We start from the raw sequence: 12698 nt of genomic DNA, 5'->3' as shown, positions 1-12698 counted from the left end.
TAGCCAGGTGAATCAGCCATGCTCCACAGGGAGGAAGGGACACCTAAGGCAATCCTCTGGGGGAGTGATGTGATGACTGGCTTGGGGCCAGAAGAGGGCCAGGGGAAGCCTGGTTGGGAATTGGGACGATGTGGCCGTAGGGTAGGGCTGGTACCAGCAGTGGCATGACAGGAGGATCATGGGCAGGGCTTGAAGGGAATGGGACCAGCCAAGGGACGTTGTGAACGTAGAATTGGCAGGACTGGGCAATAAATCCTTGGATAAAAGGAGAGAGAGACAGTAAATGATATGATGACCGCTAAGTTCTGAGCTTGTGTGACTTTTGAGGACAGTGATGCCTTCAGAGTTTTGAAGAAACTCAGGGTTTCAGGAGAAAAGGTAATAAATTCTGTTTAGGAAATACTGGAAATGCCCACAGGATACCCAAGTGGAGATATCCAGTGTGCCCATGGTCATTTAGGATTGGGGTTCAGAAGAGATCAGGGGGGCAGCTAGGTGGTGGAGTGATTAGAGCTGCGGCCTTGGAAGTCAGGAGGATCTGAGTTCAAATTCGGCTTCAGACACTTGACACTAGCTGTGTGACCTTGGGCAAGTCACTTTACCCCGATTGACTGACCAAAAAGAAAGAAGAAAAAAAAACAGATCAGGACTGGGTTTATGTATATTTGAGAGAGGCCTCTCCACAGAGATAAATGAACCCCTGGGAACTGATTTTTACTACGTAAAAAAGCAGTGAACAGGGCCCTTCCCTGCTCCAGTTTTAGCCTCTGGCCCTTCCAGTTCCTATCCTGGTTCCACTTTTGACTCTGAGAATTACTAAGTTGTGTCTCCTGCCTCACAGGGCTTTGCCTTCAGGCCCAGTGCTTCATTCCACCACAGCATGATGGCTTTATGTTCAAATACTCAGAGCCATAAGCCTGCCCTGAATAACCTTGTGCCTCTCTCTGGCTGTATGTGAACCAGCTGTCACTCAGGAAATCTGAATGCCAGCTTTCATATCTCAGCCCATGTATACCCAGACAGCTGTTACCTGGGAGTTCCTCATTGGCTGGGTTACTTTGATGTCACCAGGAACTGGGGCTTGGGGAGTAAAACCCTTACCGACTGGCCAGACTGCCTGTGGCCTATGAGCAGAAGGTCTTAGAGATGAGATTGTAAACAGCCTGGGTGGGGGAAGGGTCACAGACCTATTTGTTTTCCCTGATTTCAGGGTGACTTTGGAAGGGATACACTGTGGTACACTGCAGCCCTCTAGCAGCACAGCTGAAATATTGAACACTTGTGGGAGGAAGGGAGGAAGGAGTGCTGTCCTTCACATTTTCCTGCCTGAAGCCAACACACATCTGGGCTTTAGACCCCTGGGATTACAGGTGGTACAGCTAACGTGTACCTCTTTTTAAAATCAGGAGGCAGGGTAGGTCCTGCTAGTGTTAGGGTTCTTCACTTATAGAAGCTAAGGAGTAGAGTTGAGACAAAATTCAGGTTTTGATTTCATATCTAGTGTTCTTTCCACAAGATCAGGACTGCTCTTTTGGCTGCTATGGGGATCTACAGCCTCTAATATGGGAGAGAGATTGTGTTCTTCCTGATCTCAGTACTAGTTTCGGTCATGGCTAGAGTACTCTGGTGTGGCCCACAAGCATTCAAGCTTTCTCTACACCGAGTGCAGTCTTCCAAGTACTTCCATGTTCATAACATCCAGCTCCCCCACCCCAACTCCCAGTGTGAGAGGGCTTCATACACTATGGTAAAAAGAGAGGGTATGTGTGTGTTATTTCTGCTCTGTACAAAGCAAGTCAGCTAGCTGGTGGCATCATAGATAGTGAGACTTCGAGGAAGGAAGATCAGAGTTTAAATCTAGCCTCAGACATGAGCTGTGTGACCCTGGACAAGTCACCTAACCTCCTTCTGCCATCATTTATTCATCTGTAAAATGTGAATAATAATAGCATCTCCCTAACAGGGTTTTGTGAGTATCAAATGTAACATGTAAAGTGCTTTGCAGACCTTGAAGTGCTGTGTAAATACTAGCTATTGTTATTGAGGTTCACAATTCCATCAGCTCAAGAGTTCTGAACTATTATCTCCCTGCCTGCTCTGGAACTCTGTATTTCCAATTGGAAATTGGCATTTCCAAATCCCAATACCTTGTAGGAAACAGGAAGCCACATAAACATTTCCACCTCATTTTATATAGACTAAAGATTTTGCTCAGATGGTTTTAGTTTTGTTTTTAATTCACATGCATTTATTTTCTTTCCCCACCTTGAAAAAGAAAAAACTCTTAGTCAGACAAAACAAATTTCCATGTTAGCTGTGTCCAAAAATAAGTACCTTTTTCTGCATTTTGAGTCCATCACCTCTCTGTTAGGAGGTGGGGAGCATAGTTGATCACTGGTCTTGTTAGTTGGTAAGAGCTGGAAGGAATCTAGTCCAACCTTCTAATTTTTGTAGTTCAGGATCTAAGGCTGAGAAAAGGGCAGGGACTTCCTAAGTTCACCCATTAACTAATAGGGTCCAGGATGCAACCCCAGATCCTGTCATCTTTCCCTTAAATTATGGTGTCTACCATGTAGTTAAAATGTCCTCCCTGTGTTCTTCCCCTCTGGGCCCCCATTTCCTTGTTATTCCCTACACTTATCAATTTCCCCAACATCTTACACTTGGAAGTACCTAACAGAAAACAGAGAAACAACCAGGAGGGCCGGATCTGGTACCTGGTAGCCCCCAGACTCTAGCATGGCGTTTACTATTGGAATGGGGTGTCTCTCACCTGAGTTTCATAAATACTTGTTTTCTGGTTGACTCAATCACTATCTCACTTGTATATGTAATGTTCTATTTAGAGCCTTTAACACCAAGTTAAAGGGACCCCAGCCCAAAAGAACCCTGGCTGTGGGGTGGCATGAGGCACTCCTGCAGACATTGGGGGCTGGGGCTGGGGTTTCCTCAGCTAGAGATAGCATTACCAGAGAATTGTTAATTCAGAACTGTCTTCTCCTTCCAGCCTCAGAATCTTCTAGTTGGAAGAAAACCTCTGAGATCATCTAGTTTAGTGCTTCTTAAACTGGGAGTTGTGACCCCAAATGGGTCACGTTTAAGAAGCACTGAAGGGGGTTGTGAGTGGCAAAAGTTTAAGAAACTCTGAACCTAGGCCAGTTCCAACCTTGAGTAGGAATTCTCATCATTCACAACCAAATCAATAAACTTGAAGTTTCAGATTACTAGGCTAGGTACGGGAGGAGATTAAATTTATCTACAAAATCATCCATACCTTGAAACAGGGACTTGAGGATGATCCTTGGATGGTTACGTGTAATATTTGTGTTGGTGATACAACAGGTTCTCTTCTTTGGCTTCTGCCCTGACTTGGTCTTGACACTCCTGGACCTTCTTATGACGGCTCTGACAGTTGGTCACCTCATCTCTGTTGGAAGATAAGGCCCTTACCTGTCTCCAGGTAGCCCTCACTAGTCTTTGGATCCTTTATGGTTGTTAGGAAGTTTTTCTTCTTGTCCCTCTCTCTAATGTTAATTCATTGCTTCTGCCTGTCCTTTAGATCCCACAGAGAACAGCCCTTGTCCACACAACCAGATACCTGAGGAATGTGTCATGGCCTTCCCCAATGTTCTCTTCCTCCAGGCTAAACAAAGCACCTGCTTTCGGCCACTTCTCTTGGAGTGTCTTTTCTGGTTCCCTCTCATGGTTGCCCTGATGGATTTGCTTGTTTGTCCTTCATAAATGCAATGGCCAGAACTTGGCACTTCAGGTGGTCAGAGGACAGCAGGAATGCTGACGCCCTCTTCGATTCTTGGGCTCCTTTGCCATGACTTTGTTTTTGCCCTTTTAATTCATTCATCTCATCACACAGCTGAAACTACTCTCCCCAAAGTGACCAACAGTCTTCCCTCAGTCCATTTTCACCTGCATTTGGCATTGCTGACCCCACCACTGCCTTCTAGGTGCTCTGTCTGTCTCCAGGTGTGTGACATTCCTTTCTTCTATTTGCCCTACTTGTCTGATTGCTACTTGCTTTCCTTCAATGGATCATCATCCCTAAAACGGAACATCTTGTCTTTTTCTCAGACTACCCCTCTTCTCTATTTGCCGGTTTCTGTCACAAGCACCACTGTCCTTTCAGTGTCCCTGGTTAGTAATCTTAACATTATCTCTTGCTCCTCATTCTCCCTTGCCTCACATATCCAGGCAGGTACCAGCTCTTGTCATTTATGACTGCAACATCTCTCCAGTCCTGCCTGCTCTCAACCTAAGACGCCCTTCTTTTTCCAGGCTGCTGAGGGCAGCTGTTATCAGGGGTCACTGTCTCAGGTATCCTTAGAATTTAGGCAAACTCCCATCTGTGGTCCACATACAGTCGTCTGCCCCAGTAAAAGGCCTTGCCTCTTGTTTTCCACGGAATGATGACAAGCCTGGCCTTCTCTCCAAAGGCAATCTCAGACGCTCAGTGGGAAATGTCTGCCTACAAACTCTTGACCCCTCCTTTCTCTCGCCTGTGTTGCTACCCCTTCTTCCCCCAGCTCCTTGCCAAATTAACAGCCTGTGTGTCAGGCTACCGGGAAGGTAATGAATATTTAAAGGCCCTGCACTCACACCGAGCAGCTTGTCTTCAGCAGCTGACAAGTGGGTCAGATTGGGGTTTTTATTACTGTTCCCCATGCTCTCTGTTACCTGTGTAGAGGCCGGTTCTTCCAGAGCCAAGCTGAAAGGGCTCAAGGCTTTCCAAGCCCAGTGGCTTCAGTAAAGCACAGGCATCCCAGAAGAGAATGAATTAGGTAAATATGCTGATGCCAGATACCATTTTCATTAAAAAGGCCATTTTTTTTCCTTCTCCTGGCTATCCAGTCAGGGCAGTGGTTAATTGAACACAATCCTTTTTTTCCTCTCGAGTAGTTATGTTTGAATGTTAGGCTGGAATGAATATCCACTCTTCTTTATCAGGAGGCAGCTTCCCAGGCTCAGATCTGCAGTTTGAGGGTGTCATTCATTTGGTTAGTGTCCCTAAAACATTAAATGTGTGTATTAGTGTAAAACACCAAAGGCAGATCCTTCCAGGGAGGGAGACTCCCCTAGAAGCTTGTTTTCTTTGCCCCAGTGCCTGGTTTCTCCTCAAAATCGGATTCTAAGTTGACTTGAGCTGGACTTAATGCATACTTTTGCCCTGTTCTTCTCTGGAGTGTCCAACTTGTCACTGGGGAATTTTCTTTTTCTCAGATTTAGAAAAGTTACTTCAGTTTTGCTTCTGTTAAGCAGCTATAGGCTTTCAGCTGTCTCAGGCCATCCTCAGCTGTTATAACTTTGTGGACACTAGGGATCTCTTGCTTGTGAAAGAGTAATGGGGGGAAGGGGTGTGTGAAGCCTGAGGAGAAGATAAATCCAGAAATAGTGACCCTGGGCTTGAAGCATTTCACATTGTTCTGGGTGTGTTGGCATCATGCAGACAGAGAAAGGGAAGAGGCTGGCTGCAAAGTTCAGGTTAATTGGGCCCTACTGGGTCTTATGAAAGTTCCGCTAAGTGAGCCTCCTTTCAAGGCTTGATAGATAATCAAAATGTCCATGTCGGCTCTGCACCACCATCCAGGCATTTCACCTGCCTGTGGTAGACTGTAGTTTCAAGCACTCACTGATGATCTATTGGCAGAAAGGTCAGGGCTAGCAGAACATGTAATCCTCCATCTTCCTGTTTGCAGAAAGAAATTTCTGGCCTTTGATTTTTAACACTTGTTTTTGTTTGTTTTGTTCTTGCTGGTTGTGGATAGTGACTGACTAGGCCACCAGCTTCCCCCGCACCTGACTCGTACTGACAGTCTGCTGGCCCAGAAAACCTTGCAGTGTCAAAAATCGAAAGGGATTTAGAGTTCTCCTTTGAAGTAGCCCAGTCTCATTCTCCAGTCAGAAATCAATTCCCCCTCTATTACATTCTTAACAGATGGTCCCTGGTTAAGCATGTCCCGTGTCAAGGCACTCACTACCTAGCAGGGTAGCCTATTTCATGGTTGGTCAGTGCTAATTGTCTCATTAAGCTAAAATGTTTACAACTGTTACTCCTAATTGTATACACAGGGGTCAAAGAGAACAAGTCTTGTTTTCTTCTGTGTAATATCCCTTCAGATACAGGAGACAGTCGTGGCTGTACCTATGTATTCTTCCAGCCAAGTACCCCCTCCTTCCCACCCTGTCCAATTTCTACTACCCATCTATGTATGGTGTGGTTTTATCACACTCTAGGATGTGCACCTGCTTGTCATTATCTTGAATTAAAATGTTCTCAGATTTGGACAGTACTTCAGCTCTCAACGAGTATTCAATTCACTAATCATTTATTAAACAATACAAGATAAGGTACAAGATACTAGGGGTGCAAAGACAGACTGAAATCCTCTCCTTAGGGGCTTTCATTCTCTGGGAGATAAAAACATTCTCAGAAGTGCAAGGACGGTTGAGGAAGACAACTCTTAAAAACTGGGTGAATCAGGCAAAGCTCCTTGTGGAGGGTGAGCCTGGAAGAGCTAGAGGTAGCCTGCCGGGGCCCAGGAAACATCACAAACCTACACAAGAATTTCTGGCAGATGACAAAAAGGCAGGCGATGGGAAGCAAGTCTTGTCCCCTGCACATTAGCTATCAAATCAGGTCTGTGGCAGCTGTTGTCTCACCTTCCCATGGTCCTCAGATGATACAAGGTGAGGTCTGAAGGTCCTGGAAAGTTATCTCATTTGATCCTCACTACAATACTGGGAGGCAAGTGCTGTTACCATCCTCCATTTTACAGTTGAGGGAACTGAGGCAGGATTTGAACTTGGGTCTTCCTGACTCTGGGTTCAGCTCTCTATCCACTGTCACCTAAGCTGCTTCCCCTTCTAGTGGAAGTTAGGGCTCCGATGTTGACTTGAGTTTCTTTCTTTTTTTTTAAATTTTTTTGTCTTTTTAATTTAGTATTTTTTATATCCCCCCAGTTACACACAAAAACAATTTTTAACATTTCTTCTTATAAGTTTGAATTCCAAATTCTCTCCCTTCCTCCCTCTCCAGCCCCCCACCCCACATCAAGAAGACAAGCAATTCAGTATAGGTTATACATGTGTAGTCATGCAAAACATTTCCATAATGGCCATGTTGTAAAAGAAAATATAACCCCCCCAAAAAAAAAAACCCTCAAAAATAAAGTTGAAAAGTATGCTTCAGTCTGTATTCAGACACCATCAGTTTTCTCTCTCTTGGCATGGGTAGCATTTTCCAGGATACGTCCTTTAGAGTTTTTACTTGAGTTTCAAGACTGATACAGGCAGTATGGTGGAATGGAAAAACAACCTAGATTAGAGTCCTAGCTGGAAAATGTACTATGTAGGTGACTCAGGACAAAACATTATTCCTCAGGCTCAGGGCTTCTTTCCTTGGTCCTTAGACCAAAATCAGCTAGTCCTGCATTTTACAGATGGAAAAATCTATACCTAAAGTCACAGGTAGTAAGTAGCAGAGCCAAATCTCACATCTCCAGATCTAGTGCTCATGCGTTTCCTGAGCTTGAGGCCACTTATCTGTAAAATGCAAGGGCGGGGGAATGGCCCATTGGGCTATATGGGGTGATAAAAGGGGCAGATGTCAGGAAGCTCTGTGGGAAATCTCTCCCTACCAACCCTCGAGCTCTCCTTTCTCCTGCCTATGTTGCCACCCCCACTCTGAAGGGTGGTTAAAGTAGCTATCTAGTCTATGAAGTCAGAAGACTCTCTCCCCCACCCCTTCCCCCAACTGGGTCTCCAAAGCTCCTCAAATAGATTGAGACACATCGAGATACAAGGTCTTCTTTTTAATCAGTAGTTGGCATTGGGTGCTCAAGTAAACAATAATTTATTAAGTGCCTACTATGTGCCAAACAAAATACTGGAGTTAGAAAAGAAAGGCAAAAGGAGTCCCTGTCCTCAAAAAGTTCAGTCTAATTAATGGGGGAGACCTCATGTCAACAGCCATGTACAAACAAGATGTATGCAGGTGTATACAGGATCAGTGGGAGATCATCTCAGAAGGCCCTACATTGAGGACTGGGAAGGGCTGAAGTGAATTTTGGGCATGGCAAAACAGTTAGTAAGAGACCAGCGTCCCTGGATCAGAGAGGACATGGAAGAGAGAGAAAAGAATGCTGGGCTTGGAGCTAGGAGACCCTTTGACACCACCTGTGTTAAGTCCTTTTGATTCAGCTCAGTTTCCTCCTCTGTAAATTGGGGGTGATGATACACGGTGTAAGAGGTACACAGAAATGGGACCGTTTGTTGGCATCGAATATAATTTAAGCAAGAGAGCCAATTACCCTATGGTCTTCCAGACCCTGGGATTTGTGAAGTCCTGCTCTGGACTTGTTTCCTTCTGAGCTGACATGGGGGAAACAGATGTTCTTATTGATTTCTTGTCTTGTGTGTTGGCAGAGAGCAGAGTCAGGTCTTGGGGAGTGGAAGAACTCCAGGTGCTCCTGCGTGGCCAGATGGACAGCATTCCTCCCTCTCACCTGCCAGGCCCAGCTGAGTTGTTGGACTGAGGAGAGGGGAGCAAACCTGCAGGAGGTGCTACCTGAGATGCCTGATCATGGATCCCCGGGGTCCCATCCTGCATCCCCTTCTAGACGTCGGGTCAGATCACCCCTGGAGTTGTTAGGGCCTGGTTCAGACAATGTTGAGGACCCGTTACATGGGAGCATTTCCCCCCAGAGAGCTGCCAGGGGTAGAGTTAATGAGCTATCCCAGTGGGGGTGGGGTCCATGCCAACCCAGTGTAATCAGTGCTGCCTCTGAGGCTTGCAGTTTGTGAATAAACCATGCTGGTCCTGCCATGCGTCTCTTCTCCATGCTCATCCAGCCTCTAGCCACTGTCAAGGGGGTGACCAGCCTCCTCTGGGGCTTTCCTTTGGGCTTCAGAGGAGGAAGCTTTAAGCCAGGTTTGCTTGGCTTAAATGATAAGATTTAGAGTTGGGAGGGACTTTGAAACTACTAACCTTGTAACCTTGGGCGAGTCAGTTCCCTTGAGCCTCAACTTCTAATCTGTAAAATGAGGGTTTGTACTAGGTGGCCTCCAGGTCCTTTTCAAGGTCCAGATCCATAACCCTTTGACTTCAGAGAACTAGTTCAATCCTCTCATTTTACAAATAGGGAAACCGAAACCCAGTGACTTGCCCAGTGTCCCACAAATAAGTACAAGAGGATCGATTTGAATCTAGGTCTTACGTTTCCAAATCTCACGCTTTTTCCACGCTACCATTCTGCCGTGAGCTTTTGGGTTTTCCCATCCACTTTCCTTGTCCCAAGAGGGCTGATCCTTTTGGCAGTGGCGTATAATTGTGTTAGCAGGAACCTGCCAAAGGACAGGAGAGACATAGGACAGCCAGAGTAGCTTCGTTTGTTGAGTGGGGTTGGGAAGAAGGCTCTCTGTGTAGGGTAAGCTGCAGGGGAGCCCAGTCATCTGGATGGTGCCCGGGAGGAGGGAGGATGACCTACTCTATCCCTCACGTTTATCCTCATTTGTCAGGTGATTAAAAAATAACCCCATTTTGTTACCTTCTCTTTGTATGACCTTAGGTAAGTGACATCGTAACTCCTGGGCTCTGGTTTCCTCATAAATGGAGAGGGTAGGACTAGATGCCCTGAGGCAAATCTGTGATCCTATAATCCCAGAGAGGTTCAGGACCTGCCCTAGTGAGTAACCCTCCAGGGCTTAGAAGTCTAGGCCCCAGACCCCCAATTCAACCCTCTTTCCACTGCACTTGGAAAGTTCATTGTAATAGGAAGCAGCATGATGTTGTGGTACTAGCACTATAAACTATAAAAATGGAAGTTAACCACTAGGGGCAAGACCCTTTGCCCTCTATTGGGGAGAGGGATTCAAAGACACAGTCCCTGTCCTCAGAAGTTTCTAATATGATAAATAGGAATAAATGCCACAGAAAAGGTAAATTTTAGGGGCAGCTAGGTGGCTCAGTGGATAGAGCACCAGCCCTGGAGTCAGGAGGATCTGAGTTCAAATCCAGTCTCAGACACTTGATACTGGCTGTGTGACCCTGGGCAAGTCACTTAACCCCACTGCCTGGCCAAAAAAGAAAAGGTATAACTTAAAATAAGACAATTTTAGAAATCAGAGACAGTGATCAACTTCACTGAAGGAATCAAGGCAGACTGAATTTGTGGAGGAGGCATCCTTGTACCTGAGTAAGGGAGCCCCTTGCAGCTGTGGAAGAAGTGCCCAATGAGATGATTAGGGTTTGGTAACATTAGATTTGGGAAGTTAGAAGACTTGGGTTTGAATCCAAGTTCTGAAAGTGTATGACCTTGGGCAAATCACTTGACTTCTGGGCCTCCTAGGTAAAATGAGAGAGTGTCGTGATCTCTAAGGGACCCTTCAGCTGAAGAACCTATGGGGGCTTGTACAACTGCTTTTTTCCCTGGCCATGGACTTACTAGTTTTGTTCAGTGACTCATTCCTGTGTGCCTCTGGACATTCTAGAATGAAGTCCCTGTTAACATCCACTTGGCTCCTCTCATCCCTGCTCCTGGGGCCAGTTGTGGAGACTGGCCGAGCCATTTATTCCTAGCCCCGCCCCCCCTTCATTATCTGCTGGGCAAAGCTCCTTTACCAGAAGAGGCCCTAGGGCCTGTGCCAGCTCCCTTAGCAGGAGCGAATTGAGTTTCAGAGGGATCTGGTTACAGCTTGGTCTCTGGGAGTGGAGGGGAGGTGGTTGATGTGGGTAGGCTCAATATTTTCATGATAGGTTGGGAAGATGGTTGCCCTTCACCTGAATGTAGCCCTGAGGGCCAGGGGCCTACCTACCTGTTACTACTTCATTCTGGGGTGGCATGTTAGTGCTCCATGGAGATAAGTGTTGGTCACAGATCATTCACAAATCATAGCAGTCTTACAAAAGGGTTTATACAGAGTTTTCCTAGAGAGGACCCTACCAGTTGAATAGTTCAAATAGTAACTATGTTTTACAAATGAAGAAATTGAGACTTAGAAAAGGTTTCCTTTTCATTCATTTGGTCACCTAGCATTTATAAAGCGCCCATTGTGTGCCAGCCTTGGAAATGCAGACAAAAACATAACAGCCTTTCCCTTCAGGCAATTTACATTTGACATTCTCATCTTAAATCCTGTGAGAACTCCCACTTCTATAGCTTCAAGATTTACAAAGTACTTTACACTACAGCCCTGTAAGAGAGGCATTGAAAGTCTTAGGAGCTCTGTGTTATAGATGAAGAAAATTACTAGTGACAGTAAATAACCCTTTCTAGTCCCAATCTCAATTTGGGCTTCCTGTTCTGGGCATCCCCCAAGATCGAGAAGTCCTGTTCCCGGATCCCCTGGAACGTGAGGCGACTAAACTAATTTGGAAACCACAGCTTGGAAGCCCCCCTCCCTATTCCTTAATAAACCCCCTTAATCATTAGGGATAAGAGAGAGGAGCCGGCCACAGTCTTCCCTGTCCCCCTCCCCTTTCCTTTGCCGCATGAGTGAGTCTGGGGATGTTACTGAGCCATAAATATTTCAGCTCAGGCTTTCTCAGGGCGTTGCCAGGGGGATGAGCTGGGGGGGTGGGGGTGCTCCTTCCCAGCTGCCCCTGGGACTGGAAGGATGGCAGCTCCCTCCCATTAGGGAGCCCTTGCTTTAGGCTTGTTTTCGCCGGTGGGTCAACCCCAGGCGTGGGGGATGGGCCGTGACTCGGAATAACTCTGGCCCCAATCCGCCTGCTTCCTGCCACTGTTGCCTCGGCCCCCCTCAAGGGCCCCAGAGCATCTCAGATTGCCAGAGCTGGGCCCGGCTGTGTTGGTGAGGAAGGACGAAGGCTACACCAAGAGCAGGGGCTTCCTCAGTACTAGGAAGTGAGGAAATGGGCAGGTCTCACCCATCACTTTCCCCCAAAGCCTGAGAGGCTTTGCCCCAAGCCCCCAGCACCTACAGTGCACCTGGGCCAGCAACTTCTGAAGACGCCATTTTGATAAAACAAGAAGAGTGGGCCAGCTGGCCTAGGATTTGGGAAGACCTGGGTTCAAGTCTTGTCTCTGACTCACGTGAGCCAATCACTCAAGCTCTCAAGTGCCCCAGGCAGTTAAATTACAGATGAGTTGGTGGTTTGTATTTACCTGCATTGGTAGTGGGACTTCCCCACACTGAGGCAGTCGGGAACTCCCTCTTCAGCATTTTGTAAACTGCATTCCTTATGAAGGGTCAGAGGAGGTGAGCATTCATTATCTTTACGCTGCTGTTGAGGAAATGAGAGAAGTGACTTATCGTCACAGAGGTCGTTAAGGGTGGAGTTGGGGTTTGAGCCCAGGACCTCGACTTCCAATTCCGTTGTGCTTTCCCAAGCACCACACTCACCCTCAGGTGTCCAGGCTGGAATTCATCTTGTCTCAAGGATACTCAAGCTGAGCATTTAGCCCCACCTCCTCGTGCTAGTATACATAACATCCCCAAGCTGGGCCTCCGGCCTTCTCCAGAGTTCTCATTACTCAAGGCCAAGTTCTTCAGGGACCTTGGTGTGCTAGGATTTTCAATGCTTCAGTCCCCTCAGGGAAAAATAATGAATGACTACAAGCCGCTGAGGGTATCTTTCATGCTTCCATAGACCTGGAACATCTGGTCTATTAGAAGACAGAGGTGGTGAGTCTCCCACCTCAGAAGCTGTGCCTTTTGTCTAGCATCCT

The 12698-nt window shown here is 46.7% G+C and overlaps 1 protein-coding gene and 1 long non-coding RNA gene across 2 annotated transcripts in view; one reads left to right on the top strand and one right to left on the bottom strand.

Annotated features, from left to right (window-relative positions):
* KHDRBS1 (KH RNA binding domain containing, signal transduction associated 1) overlaps nt 1–8834 on the top strand; it is a 33164-nt gene extending 24330 nt beyond the window's left edge. The window contains exon 12 of the transcript XR_003569297.1: nt 8437–8834. The gene's annotated coding sequence lies outside the window, so the exon portion shown is untranslated. The remainder of the gene's footprint in view (nt 1–8436) is intronic.
* A 144-nt stretch (nt 8835–8978) lies between these two features.
* LOC114044773 lies at nt 8979–12698 on the bottom strand. Its single transcript, XR_003569298.1, has 3 exons — nt 12373–12698; nt 12135–12253; nt 8979–9354 (listed from the first exon to the last, which is right to left on the bottom strand). It is a non-coding gene; the product is annotated as an uncharacterized LOC114044773 (long non-coding RNA).

This window comes from Vombatus ursinus, unplaced genomic scaffold, assembly GCF_900497805.2.
Source record: "Vombatus ursinus unplaced genomic scaffold, bare-nosed wombat genome assembly UNPS02014775.1, whole genome shotgun sequence".
NCBI lineage: Eukaryota > Metazoa > Chordata > Mammalia > Diprotodontia > Vombatidae > Vombatus > Vombatus ursinus.
The sequence above is the reverse complement of the archived record's forward strand: the minus strand, read 5'-3'. Positions and strand labels throughout refer to the sequence as shown.